This window comes from Pristis pectinata, unplaced genomic scaffold, assembly GCF_009764475.1.
Source record: "Pristis pectinata isolate sPriPec2 unplaced genomic scaffold, sPriPec2.1.pri scaffold_109_arrow_ctg1, whole genome shotgun sequence".
In the NCBI taxonomy this organism is placed as follows: Eukaryota; Metazoa; Chordata; class Chondrichthyes; order Rhinopristiformes; family Pristidae; genus Pristis; species Pristis pectinata.
The window spans coordinates 72,987-89,725 of record NW_026262459.1 but is presented as its reverse complement, the minus strand read 5'-3'; the positions used below and the strand labels follow the sequence as shown (position 1 = coordinate 89,725).

Genomic DNA, 16,739 nt, shown 5'->3' with positions numbered 1-16,739 from the left:
CTGTGGGGTGTGTGTTGCCGCCCGGTAACGGGAGCTGTGGGTGTGTGTGCCGCCCGTAACGGGAGCTGTGGGGTGTGTGTTTGCCGCCCGGTAACGGGAGCTGTGGGTGTGTGTTGCCGCCCGGTAACGGGAGCTGTGGGGTGTGTGTTGCCGCCGGTAACGGGAGCTGTGGGGTGTGTGTTGCCGCCCGTAACGGGAGCTGTGGGGTTGTGTTGCCGCCCGGTAACGGGAGCTGTGGGGTGTGTGTTGCCGCCCGGTAACGGGAGCTGTGGGGTGTGTTGCCGCCCGGTAACGGGAGCTGTGGGTGTGTTGCCGCCCGGTAACGGAGCTGTGGGGTGTGTTGCCGCCGGTAACGGGAGCTGTGGGGTGTGTGTTGCGCCCGGTAACGGGAGCTGTGGGGTGTGTGTTGCCGCCCGGTAACGGGAGCTGTGGGGTGTGTGTTGCCGCCCGGTAACGGGAGCTGTGGGGTGTGTGTTGCCGCCCGGTAACGGGAGCTGTGGGGTGTGTGTTGCCGCCCGGTAACGGGAGCTGTGGGGTGTGTGTTGCCGCCCGGTAACGGGAGCTGTGGGGTGTGTGTTGCCGCCCGGTAACGGGAGCTGTGGGGTGTGTGTTGCCGCCCGGTAACGGGAGCTGTGGGGTGTGTGTTGCCGCCCGGTAACGGGAGCTGTGGGGTGTGTGTTGCCGCCCGGTAACGGGAGCTGTGGGGTGTGTGTTGCCGCCCGGTAACGGGAGCTGTGGGGTGTGTGTTGCCGCCCGGTAACGGGAGCTGTGGGGTGTGTGTTGCCGCCCTAACGGGAGCTGTGGGGGTGTGTTGCCGCCCGGTAACGGGAGCTGTGGGGTGTGTTGCCGCCCGGTAACGGGAGCTGTGGGGTGTGTGTTGCCGCCCGGTAACGGGAGCTGTGGGTGTGTGTTGCCGCCCGGTAACGGGAGCTGTGGGGTGTGTGTTGCCGCCCGGTAACGGGAGCTGTGGGGTGTGTGTTGCCGCCCGTAACGGGAGCTGTGGGGTGTGTGTTGCCGCCCGGTAACGGGAGCTGTGGGGTGTGTGTTGCCGCCCGGAAACGGGAGCTGTGGGGTGTGTGTTGCCGCCCGGTAACGGGAGCTGTGGGTGTGTGTTGCCGCCCGGTAACGGAGCTGTGGGTGTGTGTTGCCGCCCGGTAACGGGAGCTGTGGGGTGTTGTGTTGCCGCCCGGTAACGGGAGCTGTGGGGTGTGTGTTGCCGCCCGGTAACGGGAGCTGTGGGGTGTGTGTTGCCGCCGCCCGGTAACGGGAGCTGTGGGGTGTGTTTGCCGCCCGGTAACGGGAGCTGTGGGTGTGTGTTGCCGCCCGGTAACGGAGCTGTGGGGTGTGTGTTGCCGCCCGGTAACGGGAGCTGTGGGGTGTGTGTTGCCGCCCGGTAACGGGACTGTGGGGTGTGTGTTGCCGCCGGTAACGGGAGCTGTGGGGTGGTGTGTTGCCGCCCGGTAACGGGAGCTGTGGGGTGTGTGTTGCCGCCCGGTAACGGGAGCTGTGGGGTGTGTGTTGCCGCCCGTAACGGGAGCTGTGGGGTGTGTGTTGCCGCCCGGTAACGGGAGCTGTGGGGTGTGTTGCCGCCCGGTAACGGGAGCTGTGGGTGTGTGTTGCCGCCCGGTAACGGGAGCTGTGGGGTGTGTGTTGCCGCCCGGTAACGGGAGCTGTGGGGTGTGTGTTGCCGCCCGGTAACGGGAGCTGTGGGGTGTGTGTTGCCGCCCGGTAACGGGAGCTGTGGGGTGTGTGTTGCCGCCCGGTAACGGGAGCTGTGGGGTGTGTGTTGCCGCCCGGTAACGGGAGCTGTGGGTGTGTGTTGCGGCCGGTAACGGGAGCTGTGGGGTGTGTGTTGCCGCCCGGTAACGGGAGCTGTGGGGTGTGTGTTGCCGCCCGGTAACGGGAGCTGTGGGGTGTGTGTTGCCGCCCGGTAACGGGAGCTGTGGGGTGTGTGTTGCCGCCCGGTAACGGGAGCTGTGGGTGTGTGTTGCCGCCCGGAAACGGGAGCTGTGGGGTGTGTGTTGCCGCCCGGTAACGGGAGCTGTGGGGTGTGTTGCCGCCCCGGTAACGGGAGCTGTGGGGTGTGTGTTGCCGCCCGGTAACGGGAGCTGTGGGTGTGTGTTGCCGCCCGGTAACGGGAGCTGTGGGGTGTGTGTTGCCGCCCGGTAACGGGAGCTGTGGGGTGTGTGTTGCCGCCCGGTAACGGGAGCTGTGGGGTGTGTGTTGCCGCCCGGTAACGGGAGCTGTGGGTGTGTGTTGCCGCCCGGTAACGGGAGCTGTGGGGTGTGTGTTGCCGCCGGTAACGGGAGCTGTGGGGTGTGTGTTGCCGCCCGGTAACGGAGCTGTGGGGTGTGTGTTGCCGCCCGGTAACGGAGCTGTGGGGTGTGTGTTCCGCCCGTAACGGGAGCTGTGGGGTGTGTGTTGCCGCCCGGTAACGGGAGCTGTGGGGTGTGTGGTTGCCGCCCGGTAACGGGAGCTGTGGGGTGTGTGTTGCCGCCCGGTAACGGGAGCTGTGGGGTGTGTTTGCCGCCCGGTAACGGAGCTGTGGGGTGTGTTGCCGCCGGTAACGGGAGCTGTGGGGTGTGTGTTGCCGCCCGGTAACGGGAGCTGTGGGGTGTGTGTTGCCGCCCGGTAACGGGAGCTGTGGGGTGTGTGTTGCCGCCCGGTAACGGGAGCTGTGGGGTGTGTGTTGCCGCCCGGTAACGGGAGCTGTGGGTGTGTGTTGCCGCCCGGTAACGGGAGCTGTGGGGTGTGTTGCCGCCGGTAACGGGAGCTGTGGGGTGTGTGTTGCCGCCCGGTAACGGGAGCTGTGGGGTGTGTGTTGCCGCCCGGTAACGGGAGCTGTGGGTGTGGTTGCCGCCCGGTAACGGGAGCTGTGGGGTGTGTGTTGCCGCCGGTAACGGGAGCTGTGGGGTGTGTGTTGCCGCCCGGTAACGGGAGCTGTGGGTGTGTGTTGCCGCCCGGTAACGGGAGCTGTGGGGTGTGTGTTGCCGCCCGGTAACGGGAGCTGTGGGGTGTGTGTTGCCGCCCGGTAACGGGAGCTGTGGGGTGTGTGTTGCCGCCCGGTAACGGGAGCTGTGGGGTGTGTTGCCGCCCGGTAACGGGAGCTGTGGGGTGTGTGTTGCCGCCCGGTAACGGGAGCTGTGGGGTGTGTGTTGCCGCCCGGTAACGGGAGCTGTGGGGTGTGTGTTGCCGCCCGGTAACGGGAGCTGTGGGGTGTGTGTGTTGCCGCCCGTAACGGGAGCTGTGGGGTGTGTTTGCCGCCCGTAACGGGAGCTGTGGGGTGTGTGTTGCCGCCCGGTAACGGGAGCTGTGGGGTGTGTGTTGCCGCCCGGTAACGGGAGCTGTGGGGTGTGTGTTGCCGCCCGGTAACGGGAGCTGTGGGGTGTGTTGCCGCCCGGTAACGGGAGCTGTGGGGTGTGTGTTGCCGCCCGGTAACGGGAGCTGTGGGGTGTGTGTTGCCGCCCGGTAACGGGAGCTGTGGGGTGTGTGTTGCCGCCCGGTAACGGGAGCTGTGGGGTGTGTGTTGCCGCCCGGTAACGGGAGCTGTGGTGTGTGTTGCCGCCCGGTAACGGGAGCTGTGGGGTGTGTGTTGCCGCCCGGTAACGGGAGCTGTGGGGTGTGTTGCCGCCCGGTAACGGGAGCTGTGGGGTGTGTGTTGCCGCCCGGTAACGGGAGCTGTGGGGTGTGTGTTGCCGCCCGGTAACGTGAGCTGTGGGGTGTGTGTTGCCGCCCGGTAACGGGAGCTGTGGGGTGTGTGTTGCCGCCCGGTAACGGGAGCTGTGGGGTGTGTGTTGCCGCCCGGTAACGGGAGCTGTGGGGTGTGTGTTGCCGCCCGGTAACGGGAGCTGTGGGGTGTGTGTTGCCGCCCGGTAACGGGAGCTGTGGGGTGTGTGTTGCCGCCCGGTAACGGGAGCTGTGGGGTGTGTGTTGCCGCCCGGTAACGGGAGCTGTGGGGTGTGTGTTGCCGCCCGGTAACGGGAGCTGTGGGGTGTGTTGCGCCCGGTAACGGGAGCTGTGGGGTGTTGTTGCCGCCCGGTAACGGGAGCTGTGGGGTGTGTGTTGCCGCCCGGTAACGGGAGCTGTGGGGTGTGTGTTGCCGCCCGGTAACGGGAGCTGTGGGGTGTGTGTTGCCGCCCGGTAACGGGAGCTGTGGGGGGTGTGTTGCCGCCCGGTAACGGGAGCTGTGGGGTGTGTGTGCCGCCCGGTAACGGGAGCTGTGGGGTGTGTGTTGCCGCCCGGTAACGGGAGCTGTGGGGTGTGTGTTGCCGCCCGGTAACGGGAGCTGTGGGGTGTGTGTTGCCGCCCGGTAACGGGAGCTGTGGGGTGTGTGTTGCCGCCCGGTAACGGGAGCTGTGGGGTGTGTGTTGCCGCCCGGTAACGGGAGCTGTGGGGTGTGTGTTGCCCCCGTAACGGGAGCTGTGGGGTGTGTGTTGCCGCCCGTAACGGGAGCTGTGGGGTGTGTGTTGCCGCCCGGTAACGGGAGCTGTGGGGTGGTGTTGCCGCCCGGTAACGGGCTGTGGGGTGTGTGTTGCCGCCCGGTAACGGGAGCTGTGGGGTGTGTGTTGCCGCCCGGTAACGGGAGCTGTGGGGTGTGTGTTGCCGCCCGGTAACGGGAGCTGTGGGGTGTGTGTTGCCGCCCGGTAACGGGAGCTGTGGGGTGTGTGTTGCCGCCCGGTAACGGGAGCTGTGGGGTGTGTTGCCGCCCGGTAACGGGAGCTGTGGGGTGTGTGTTGCCGCCCGGTAACGGGAGCTGTGGGGTGTGTGTTGCGCCGGTAACGGGAGCTGTGGGGTGTGTTGCCGCCCGGTAACGGGAGCTGTGGGTGTGTGTTGCCCCCCGGTAACGGGAGCTGTGGGTGTGTGTTGCCGCCCGGTAACGGGAGCTGTGGGGTGTGTGTTGCCGCCGGTAACGGGAGCTGTGGGGTGTGTGTTGCCGCCCGGTAACGGGAGCTGTGGGGTGTGTGTTGCCGCCCGGTAACGGGAGCTGTGGGGTGTGTGTTGCCGCCCGGTAACGGGAGCTGTGGGGTGTGTGTTGCCGCCCGGTAACGGGAGCTGTGGGGGTGTGTTGCCGCCCGGTAACGGGAGCTGTGGGGTGTGTGTTGCCGCCCGGTAACGGGAGCTGTGGGGTGTGTGTTGCCGCCCGGTAACGGGAGCTGTGGGGTGTGTGTTTGCCGCCCGGTAACGGGAGCTGTGGGGTGTGTGTTGCCGCCCGGTAACGGGAGCTGTGGGGTGTGTGTTGCCGCCCGTAACGGGAGCTGTGGGGTTTGTTGCCGCCCGGTAACGGGAGCTGTGGGGTGTGTGTTGCCGCCCGCCAACGGGAGCTGTGGGGTGTGTGTTGCCGCCCGGTAACGGGAGCTGTGGGGTGTGTGTTGCCGCCCGGTAACGGGAGCTGTGGGGTGTGTGTTGCCGCCGGTAACGGGAGCTGTGGGGTGTGTGTTGCCGCCCGGTAACGGGAGCTGTGGGTGTGTGTTGCCGCCCGGTACGGGAGCTGTGGGGTGTGTGTTGCCGCCCGGTAACGGGAGCTGTGGGGTGTGTGTTGCCGCCCGGTAACGGGAGCTGTGGGGTGTGTGTTGCCGCCCGGTAACGGGAGCTGTGGGGTGTGTGTTGCCGCCCGGTAACGGGAGCTGTGGGGTGTGTGTTGCCGCCGGTAACGGGAGCTGTGGGGTGTGTGTTGCCGCCCGGTAACGGGAGCTGTGGGGTGTGTGTTGCCGCCCGGTAACGGGAGCTGTGGGTGTGTGTTGCCGCCCGGTAACGGGAGCTGTGGGGTGTGTGTTGCCGCCGGTAACGGGAGCTGTGGGTGTGTGTTGCCGCCCGGTAACGGGAGCTGTGGGGTGTGTGTTGCCGCCCGGTAACGGGAGCTGTGGGGTGTGTGTTGCCGCCCGGTAACGGGAGCTGTGGGGTGTGTGTTGCCGCCCGGTAACGGGAGCTGTGGGTGTGTGTTTGCCGCCCGGTAACGGAGCTGTGGTGTGTGTTGCCGCCCGGTAACGGGAGCTGTGGGGTGTGTGTTGCGCCGGTAACGGGAGCTGTGGGGTGTGTGTTGCCGCCCGGTAACGGGAGCTGTGGGGTGTGTGTTGCCGCCCGGTAACGGAGCTGTGGGGTGTGTGTTGCCGCCGGTAACGGGAGCTGTGGGGTGTGTGTTGCCGCCCGGTAACGGGAGCTGTGGGGTGTGTGTTGCCGCCCGGTTACGGGAGCTGTGGGGTGTGTGTTGCCGCCGGTAACGGGAGCTGTGGGGTGTGTGTTGCCGCCCGGTAACGGGAGCTGTGGGGTGTGTGTTGCCCCGGTAACGGGAGCTGTGGGGTGTGTTTGCCGCCCGGTAACGGGAGCTGTGGGGTGTGTGTTGCCGCCGGTAACGGGAGCTGTGGGTGTGTGTTGCCGCCGGTAACGGGAGCTGTGGGGTGTGTGTTGCCGCCCGGTAACGGAGCTGTGGGGTGTGTGTTGCCGCCCGGTAACGGGAGCTGTGGGGTGTGTGTTGCCGCCCGGTAACGGGAGGTGTGGGGTGTGTGTTGCCGCCCGGTAACGGGAGCTGGGGGGTGTGTGTTGCCGCCCGGTAACGGGAGCTGTGGGGTGTGTGTTGCCGCCCGGTAACGGGAGCTGTGGGGTGTGTGTTGCCGCCCGGTAACGGGAGCTGTGGGGTGTGTGTTGCCGCCCGGTAACGGGAGCTGTGGGGTGTGTGTTGCCGCCCGGTAACGGGAGCTGTGGGTGTGTGTTGCCGCCCGGTAACGGGAGCTGTGGGGTGTGTGTTGCCGCCCGGTAACGGGAGCTGTGGGGTGTGTGTTGCCGCCCGGTAACGGGAGCTGTGGGGTGTGTGTTGCCGCCCGGTAACGGGAGATGTGGGGGGTGTGTTGCCGCCCGGTAACGGGAGCTGTGGGGTGTGTGTTGCCGCCCGGTAACGGGAGCTGTGGGGTGTGTGTTGCCGCCCGTAACGGGAGCTGTGGGGTGTGTTGCCGCCCGTAACGGGAGCTGTGGGTGTGTGTTGCCGCCCGGTAACGGGAGCTGTGGGGTGTGTGTTGCCGCCCGGTAACGGGAGCTGTGTGTGTGTGTTGCCGCCCGGTAACGGGAGCTGTGGGGTGTGTGTTGCCGCCCGGTAACGGGAGCTGTGGGGTGTGTGTTGCCGCCCGGTAACGGGAGCTGTCGGTGTGTGTTGCCGCCCGGTAACGGGAGCTGTGGGGTGTGTGTTGCCGCCCGGTAACGGGAGCTGTGGGGTGTGTGTTGCCGCCCGGTAACGGGAGCTGTGGGGTGTGTGTTGTTGCCCGGTAACGGGAGCTGTGGGGTGTGTGTTGTTGCCCGGTAACGGGAGCTGTGGGGTGTGTGTTGTTGCCCGGTAACGGGAGCTGTGGGGGGTGTGTTGTTGCCCGGTAACGGGAGCTGTGGGGTGTGTGTTGGTGCCCGGTAACGGGAGCTGTGGGGTGTGTGTTGTTGCCGGTAACGGGAGCTGTGGGTGTGTGTTGTTGCCGTAACGGGAGCTGTGGGGTTGTGTTGTTGCCCGGTAACGGGAGCTGTGGGTGTTTGTTGTTGCCCGGTAACGGGAGCTGTGGGGTGTGTGTTGTTGCCCGGTAACGGGAGCTGTGGGTGTGTGTTGTTGCCCGGTAACGGAGCTGTGGGGTGTGTGTTGTTGCCCGGTAACGGGAGCTGTGGGGTGTGTGTTGTTGCCCGGTAACGGGAGCTGTGGGGTGTGTGTTGTTGCCCGGTAACGGGAGCTGTGGGGTGTGTGTTGCCCGGTAACGGGAGCTGTGGGGTGTGTGTTGTTGCCCGGTAACGGGAGCTGTGGGGTGTGTGTTGTTGCCCGGTAACGGGAGCTGTGGGGTGTGTTGTTGCCCGGTAACGGGAGCTGTGGGGTGTGTGTTGTTGCCCGGTAACGGGAGCTGTGGGGTGTGTGTTGTTGCACGGTAACGGGAGCTGTGGGGTGTGTTGTTGCACGGTAACGGGAGCTGTGGGGTGTGTGTTGTTGCCGGTAACGGGAGCTGTGGGGTGTGTGTGTTGCCGGTAACGGGAGCTGTGGGGTGTGTGTTGTTGCACGGTAACGGGAGCTGTGGGGTGTGTGTTGCCCGGTAACGGGAGCTGTGGGGTGTGTGTTGCCCGGTAACGGGAGATGTGGTCTGCCGCAGGGCCCGGTCTGGCCTTCATTGCCTACCCCAAGGCTGTGACCCTGATGCCGTTCCCCCAGGTGTGGGCCACACTCTTCTTCATTATGCTGCTCTTCCTTGGCCTGGGCAGTCAGGTAAAGTTGGGGGGGGGGGGGGACGGTGCTGGAGCTGGGCGTGGAGGGGGCGGGCGTCGGGGTGGTGGGGGGACGGTGCTGGTGGGGGACAGTGCTGGGGGGGGCGGGGGTCAGTGGGGGGGGACTGTGCTGGTGGGGGGCGGGGGTCAGTGGGGGGGACTGTGCTGGTGGGGGGCGGGGGTCAGTGGGGGGGACTGTGCTGGTGGGACAGTGGTGGTGGGGGGGTGGGCGTCAGTGGGGGGGGGGAAGGGACTGCAGGAGGGTCAGTGCTGGGGGTATGGGGGATCTCCCCAGGGGAGGGAGCTCCCATGGGGAGGGATAGCAAGTGATTGAATGGGGGGGCTGAATGAGGGAGCTCCCTGGTGGGAGGGAAGAGGGAGATCCCCAGGTGCTGGTCGAGGGGGGAGGGATGAGGTGGAGGTGTCTCAGTGGGAGGGATGGGGAGGAACCCAGGGAATCCAGAAGAGGTACAGCCCTCCCCGTCTCCGACCCCCCTCTGGCCCCCCGGCCCCTGCACCCCTCCCCGTCTCCGACCCCCCCCCGGCCCCTGCACCCCTTCCCGTCTTCGGGACCCCCCCCCCCCCGGCCCCTGCACCCCTCCCCGTCTCCATGACCCCCCTCCGGCCCCTGCACCCCTCCCCGTCTCCGACCCCCCTCTGGCCCCCTGGCCCCTGCACCCCTCCCCGTCTCCATGACCCCCCCCCGGCCCCTGCACCACTCCCCGTCTCCATGACCCCCCCCCCGGCCCCTGCACCACTCCCCGTCTCCATGACCCCCCTCCGGCCCCTGCACCCCTTCCCGTCTTCGTGACCCCCCCCCCCCGGCCCCTGCACCCCTCCCCGTCTCCATGACCCCCCTCTGGCCCCTGCACCCTTCCCCGTCTCCATGACCCCCCTCCGGCCCCTGCACCCCTCCCCACCTCCGTGACCCCCTCTAGCCCCTACACAGAGGAAGGGAGCCCAGTGGGGATAGGGTGTAAGGGGAGGGTGAGGGTCTCTCTCTTGCTCACGTTTCTGCCTATTTATCGCCCCCAGTTTGTGGGTGTGGAGGGGTTTGTCACCGGGATTCTCGACCTGCTGCCCCCCCAGTGCTCTGGCCGCTACCAGAGGGAGGTTGTGGTGGCCGTTGTCATTGGCATCAGCTTCATTGCCGACCTGTCCATGGTCACCCAGGTGAGGCACCGCACTCCGCGCCTCCCACCTCTGACCTCCAGAGCTCCCCGTGGCCCAGCCAGCTACACCTGGTGCAGAGGGAGGGGCGGCGAGGAGGGAGCGCTGCGCCGCGGGAGGGGCGGTGACGTAGGGAGCGCCGCAGGAGGGGCAGCAAGGGGGGAGCGCCGCGCTACGGGGCGGGGGGGGTGGCGAGGAAGGAGGGTCAGAGGGCACAACTGTGACCTTAACGAGACATTAACCCATGACCCCTTTGCCCCTGTGGCTGGGGGGGGGGGTGTGGGGGGGGGGTGGGGGTCATGTCTGCTGATGGGGGAGTGGGCAGGGAGTCTCCCTGCAGTGGGATCTTGCTCTGCACAAACAGTGATGGGTGATCTCAACCCTCTAAATCCTGATTAGCCGACTGCCCTACGACATTATGACAGGAGGGGGTCGATGTGGGAAGGCTGGCGCCTGATTGGTTGAGGGGGTAGATGTCTGGAGTGGTGGGAAGGGGGAAGCAGGTACATTGGCGTGTGCCATGTCGTGTGTAGCGTGTGACTGACTGGTCCCGTGTCTCTTGGCCGGCCCAGGGTGGAATGTTCATCTTCCAGATCTTCGATTACTACTCGGCCAGTGGGATGACCCTGCTGTGGCAGGCCTTCTGGGAGTGCGTGGTGGTGGCCTGGGTCTATGGTGAGTGTTGCTGCCTTCTCCCCACTCCCCCTGTGGGAGGGAGGGAGGGGTCCTCAGGGAGACCAGGGAGCAGGAACCCACTGAGACCTGTCAGGGCCATGCTGGGGGTGACCCAGAGGGGTAAACGGGAGACAGAAGCCCCAGGCTGCTGAAATCAGACAGTCCCTGATAGACCTGGTGGGGAACACTGGGGAGATCTCTCCCCGAGGAATGGGAGACTTCCACCCCGCAGGGAGGAAGGGAGAGAACGTGGGGTGGGGGACGGGGAGGAGAGGATCCTTGGGGGTTATATCCGAGACTTGAAGAAGTGGTGGGGCTGCTGACAGGGTTGGGTGGGGGTGGGGGTGACGGTTGGGGAGGGGGACAGGGAGGGCTCAGTGATGGTGCAGGGGGAGCAGGGAGAGACATAGTTAACGGTGCAGCTCACCAACATCTGCATCTGTCCACTGCCCCTCCCCTCTACATCCCCTTGCTCCCCTGGGCCCCATCTTCCCCTCCCACCCCCACGTTCAGTGTCCTTACCCAGTGTTAACCCCCACCCCCGGTGTCCTTACAGGCGGTGACCGGTTCATGGACGACCTGTTCTGCATGTTGGGCTACCAGCCCTGTGCCCTGATGAAATGGTGCTGGTCCTTCATCACCCCACTGGTCTGCACGGTGAGGGGAGGGGGCGAGGGGGGGGTGGGGGGGGAGAGAGGGGCGAGCCGGGGGAGGGTGACAGACGGGAGGGGGTCTGTTGTCAGACACACTTGCAAAATCCTGCTGGGGGTGGGGCAGGAGCAGAGGTTTTGAGGGCAGGGGGGTGACAGGTGGTGCTGGGGGTTTGGGAAGTGGGTTGGTCAGGGCGGAGGAGGGTGGGGAGCAGGAGGCGAAGGGGGACAGCCGGCTCAGAAGGATCCTGTGGGGAGCGCGGACCCCAGTCTGGTAGACCCCCCCACCTCACCTCTGCTTCCTCCCCGACCCCAGGGAATCTTCACCTTCCACCTGGTGAACTACAAGCCACTGACCTACAACAAGTCGTACACCTACCCCTGGTGGGGAGAGGCCCATCGGAATGGAGCCTGGCCCTTGCCTCCATGCTGTGTGTTCCCACCACTGTACTCTACAAACTCACTCAGAGCAGGGGCTTCCCTGAAGGAGGTGAGTACTGGGGGGGGGGGGGGGGGGGGGGGGGGGGGGGTAGGAGCAGGGGGGTGCGTGGAAAGAGACCTTGGTGGGGGTAGATCATGGGAGACAGTTCATTAAACCGAGGTGGCTGAAACTCTCAGAGGAAGGTGGATCCCTGGAATTCTCTGCCTCGAGGGGGGAGGAGTGTGGGTCATTGGATCTACACAGAGTGGAGATGAGTAAACATTGAGGAGTCGAGGGTGATGGGGAACTGGCCAGAGTGTTCTCCCTCCTCGCTGCCCCACCCGCGGCGCTCGATCAGCCCAGGGTTCCCTTGGAGACAGGCAGATGAGGGCTCCACTCCAGCTGATCAGCCTGCCAACCTTTCAGGAGTAGGTTCGTGCCCGGGTATCGCTGGAAGAAGGGCACGCAGTGTCCATTGGGCACCGTGGAGGTGTTCCAGAACTGGTGGGCACTGCATGGGATACATTGCCCCTCAGATGAGAATGGGAATATTTTTAGTTCTTTAGTTATTGTTGTAGTTTGTAGTGACCTGTTGTGGTACTTGTTAAAGGGTTCCCATTACACCTTTAACTGACATTGTTTGTTTGCATTTACCCCCCTGCCCCTCCTGCTTTCCTTCACCTTCCCTCTCCTCTCCCCCCACCCCTCTCTCCCCAATCCCCACCCTCCCTCACCCACACCATCTTATCCGCCCCTCCCAGCGCTGGGTTGAGCTCACCCAGGCCAGTGTGGGCGTCCCACCATCTGGTGTACCGGCCGACAGTGGCCAACTCCAAGCGGCCGTGCAAGGGGGCAGCCCCCTCCGAGAAGGTGATCATCTACGAGAGTGTGATGTGAGTCCGGCCCGGCAGCGTCCCTGGGCGGGCTGTCAATCTCCAGCGGGCAATGGCTCAGCCACACATCTGACTGCACTCCAGGCCCCGGGGACGCTGTTTCCAGAACGTTCTGCTGTGTGTTGGTTTCTGAGGCCCCAGGGGGTTGGTGGGGTGGGAGGGAGCTGTTGATATTGCCCGTGCTACGAGTGCAAAGACCAGGAGGTGCCATGACAGTGGGTGTCGGTGAAGTAGGGGGTTGCCTCTGTGCCCACCCTGTTCTGGGGACTGTGAGACAGTCGGTGGGAGAGAGCAGATTGTGTTTCTGCAACCCCCTGTCCCCTGTAGTGGGGCAGTGCAGAGGGTCATTCACTCTGCATCGAATGCCTGTAGATCCTGGGCAGAGGTACGTAGAGTCTCCACCCACTGGCAGGTCTGGCAGTCCCTTGACTGAGTGGTGTCCTCGACAAACCACAGGCTGGGATCGTCCTGGACCTCCTGGCCCAAACCCACCTCCTCCCTGAACTTCGAGCAGTTTGATAGTGTTGTCCTGTCCTGTATTTATATCTTAATATATAGCATAGAGTATATATTAATATATCTTAAACTTTGCAAAAGATGCACTTGAGAACAAATGCCAGCTCCCTGCTGAGGCTGCTAGCTCCACACAAACAGTATTCACCAGCCTCCCCCCAACCCATCTCTACAGATCCCCTGACCCCACATTCATCCACTCCCTGACAGGGGAAGTCTCTCCTGAATTCCCACTTGGATTTAAATCGGGGACTATCTTCTAACCCAGGGATACAGATGGGAACTGTGCACGGTGCTCCCGGTGTGGGTCTGACCCAGGGATAGGGAGACGGGAACAGTGCACAGTGCTCCCAGTCTGGGTCTAACCCTAGGATACAGAGACCCAGTCTGTTCTCGCTCAGAACCGAGCAGGTTTAGAGAGGAGGAGGGGAAGGGGGGAATTGAAGCGAGATGGTCAATACACAGATTGTAAAGAGTGAACCAGGGAGACTGATGCCTCTAAAGTTCCCATCAGAATTGTGCCAACAGCAAGACAGTAGAATTGATTGCAATTCAGTGATGTAATCAGTTTAAAAAAGCAGCACCTTAATGTTACTGTGATTAACTGTATAGATTAATCTTCGGGGTGATTCCCAGAGAATATTTGAGATTTCAGAATCTACTGATGGATTGTGCATGAACGTTGAATAAAATTTTGATGAGCTGGTATCCGTGCAACTCGGTGTCTCATTTGGGCCTAAGCCAGGCTGCCAACTTCACCAGGGCCCGAGGTTCAGTCACACACGACTGCCACTGGGCCCATCCATCTACAGTCAGGCCTGCCTTCCACCTCGCCCATTGGATGGTTTTATGCAGCCTGTCCCACCCTCGCGCAATCCAGGCATCACCAGGGTCAGACATCAGCCTTGCCCCAGGAGTCAGCCGAGGCCGCCCGCCTCTGAACCGAAGGCTTCTGGACTGGAAGGAGCCTCGATGTTGGGGGGGGGCATGGGGGGAGCAACCCCCCAACACCAGTTGTCCTCCTGAGCACACGACCCTTGCCCTGGGCTGGGGGCGCAGGGTGCGAGGCCTCAGGTCAGCTTCCTCTCCACGGTCGGGCAGTGGTCCCAGAGAGACCCAATGAGATTAAAGGTTGTCTGAAAACCAAACTCTGGCCTGCCTCATTCATCCATCGCTGGTTCAAATCCTGGGGTGGGGACAGCCGTGATTTGATTGCCCTGGGAGGAGGAGGCTGAGCAGCCTCACGCTGAGGCAGTGCCTGGGAGGGCATGGCCAGGCATCCCGTTCCTTGGGAGGGACCTGCACTGCTGATCACCCTGCAGGCTGGTGCCTGTTCAACCACCATGGGCCGATCCTTTCTCCTAACCTCGCCTGGTCAGCACTGGTCATAGATCACAGTACAGCCCTTCAGCCCATGTCTGCGCCAAACTGGACTAATGACTTCTGCCTGTCCATTTCCCTGCCTGTTCACGGTGTCTATCTAACAACACCTCTATCGTGTCTGCCTCCACCCCTGGCAGCCTGTCCCAGGCACCTACCACTCTCTGGGTAAAAACACTTGCCCACACGTCTCTTTTACACTTCCCCCTCTCACCTCAAACTATGTCCTCTATAGTATTCGACATTCTGACTGTCTACCTTAGCTACTGCCTCCCAAGTTTGTCCAACCTCTCCCCATGGCTCATGCCCTCTAATCCGGGCAGCATCCCTGGTGAACCTGCCCGGCACTCTCTCCAAAGCCCCCTCATCCTTCACTCACCCCAACAGCCCAGAGGGAGCGACCAGCCTCCCCCACGACTGAAACTGGAGCAGTCAGGCTGGGGCGGCAGCTGACGCATCCTTCCAGCTATTACATCAGCCCATTGTTGCAGGTCTTGGGAGGAGAGGTTGGTTGGTTGGATGGTGGTTAGACTCTGCCAGCTGGCAGCCAGCCAGCCTGGAATCTAATCAGGGCTGCTACGTGTAAAGTGGTACCAAGGGTCAAGGCCTGATAAAGCTTTGAGTGATTACAAGCCACCTATAAATTACAGGCTCCAACACTGACCTTGCCCGTTGGTTAATGACAGGGGAGAGTGAGCTCGCGCACGTCGTCGGGCTGCAGGGCTCTGTGGGCTGTGCACAGCAAGCTCCCATAGCAGGTGGGGCGTTTGCCACCAGATACGGGGAGGGGTGGAGTGCCGTGTGAAGGTGCCACACGGGAGCTGGAAGTCCAAAAGGTCTGATATTGGAGTAACTGGGACAATTCCACGTGACAGCAGCAGCTTGAGTCGAAAACCATTTATTGTTACCACACAGAGGAAGCCCAGATGCTTTTTTTTGTAATTTACAAAAGATTAGACACCTTCACCAGCCCACAGACTGGGGCATCAGGTAACCACTGGCCTCACACTGAGGCGCAGCCGGATATCTCACACAAACATTTACCACCCCTCCCGCCGACTGTACCCTAACGTCCCACAGACGTGCTGACAGGAACCCCTCAGCCTCTCGCACGCAGGGTTCAGGGGGGTGGGGAAGAGGGGTGGAAGGGAGGAGCAGAGGGTCCATGTTCGGAGGTGAAGGGTCCTCACCCCAGGTCAGGGAACACAACACCGACCCCAGCTAGGGATTCCCCCACTTCCTACTCCCTCTGCATCCCACCTGATTGACCCCACGCACAGACAGCGCAGGGAGCCCAGGTGGGAGGTGGGCAGACTGGAGTCTCGGAGAGGGGAGAGGCTGGGGGCTCAGAGAGGGGGCGTGGGGGGAGGCCAGGTCCCAGTGACCAGCGCGAGGGGGTGTGAGCAGGGCAGAGGATCCCACCCAGGATCGGAAACAAGAGGCAGGAGGACAGGGTGCCCAAGGGAGAGGAGCTGGGACCCCCGGGGCAGGAGGTGCAGCTGAGAGTTGGGCCGGGTTCACCGGTCCTCAGCACCAGGAGCCACCGTGGCACCTACTCTTCCTTCTTGTGGCTTGGTTTGTCCACCTCCGACTGCAGGGGAAAGAGAAGGGGATCAAAGGAGGACAGACCACTCACCCTGGGACCACCTCCCTCTGCACCCCCCCCAACCCCCGGAGTCTGCATCCCCCAGGTCCCTTCCACACACCCCCCACCCCCAGGATCAGAGGGCAGCAGACCACTCACCTTGGGGACTCCCCCCACCCCAGGGATCCACACACCCCAGCCCTTGGGATCGGAGGAGGGTAGACCACTCACATTGGGGACACCCCCCCACCCCCGACCCCTCTCTCCCAGGATCATCAGAGGGCAGACCACTCACCCTGGGGAAACCTCTCACGCTCCCCACCCCACCCCCCCCGGCCACCAGGGATCTGCACCCCCAGGTCCTCTCCACATCCCCCAACCCCTGGGATCAGAGGGCAGAAGACCACTCACCCTGGGAACCCAACCGCCAGGGGTCCCACACCCCACCCCCCAGTCCCCTCCACAACCCCTAGCCCCTGGGATCAGAGGGCAGCAGACAACTACACCCTGGGGGAACCCCCCCTGCAGGGGTCAACATCCCATAGGACCCCTTCCTCCCCCCACCCCCCCCCCAGGATCAGCAGGGGGGCAGACAACTCATCCCGCAGAACCCCCACCCACCCACCGATCCACCCTGGGGATTCCCCACACAGCCTGGGATCCCTGTCTGAACCCACCCCATCAGGGACCCCCCTCCCCCCCCCCCCCCAGAAAAAACCTCACCATCCAGCCAATCAGGACCTGGGCCTAGGACCTCACCAGCCAATGGGGACCCCCAGGGACCCGCCCCTGGCTCCATCCATGCAGGACTTCCCCCCCACACCCCACCCCCAGGGGTTGGGGAAGCGCACCCACAGCCAAGGGCTGGGGTCAGGACTCACTTGCAGCCGGGAGTGCTCATCCAACAGCCGATCATACTCCTTGGTCAGTCCCTCCGCCTGTCCTCTTCATGGCCGTCACCTCGCTCTCCGACCGCTCAGGGCTGTGTGGGAGGCAGGGCTGTCCAGTCCGGGACGTCCCGCGCCAGCGACCAAGCCCACCTCCCTGGGGGACAAACCGCCGGACCAGACCCCACCCCGAGAGAAAAAAAAAAATCGGCCGCTGAGCCCTCCCCACCCCCCCCCTCCCCAGAACCAGCGGACCGAGCCCCCCCACCCCCGAGAAACAATCGGCGGACTAAGCACCCCCCTCCCCCGAGAAACATCCGCCAGACCAAGCCCCACAACCAGCGGAAC

The 16,739-nt window shown here is 64.1% G+C and overlaps 1 long non-coding RNA gene and 1 pseudogene across 1 annotated transcript; one reads left to right on the top strand and one right to left on the bottom strand.

The window, feature by feature from the left end:
• The window catches only part of LOC127567097 (creatine transporter-like), a 32,829-nt pseudogene extending 20,799 nt beyond the window's left edge, over positions 1-12,030 (top strand).
• Positions 12,031-14,801: 2,771 nt separating this feature from the next.
• Positions 14,802-16,486, bottom strand: LOC127567098 (uncharacterized). Its single transcript, XR_007955844.1, has 2 exons — positions 16,386-16,486; positions 14,802-15,510 (listed from the first exon to the last, which is right to left on the bottom strand). It is a non-coding gene; the product is annotated as an uncharacterized LOC127567098 (long non-coding RNA).
• Positions 16,487-16,739: the final 253 nt, after the last annotated feature.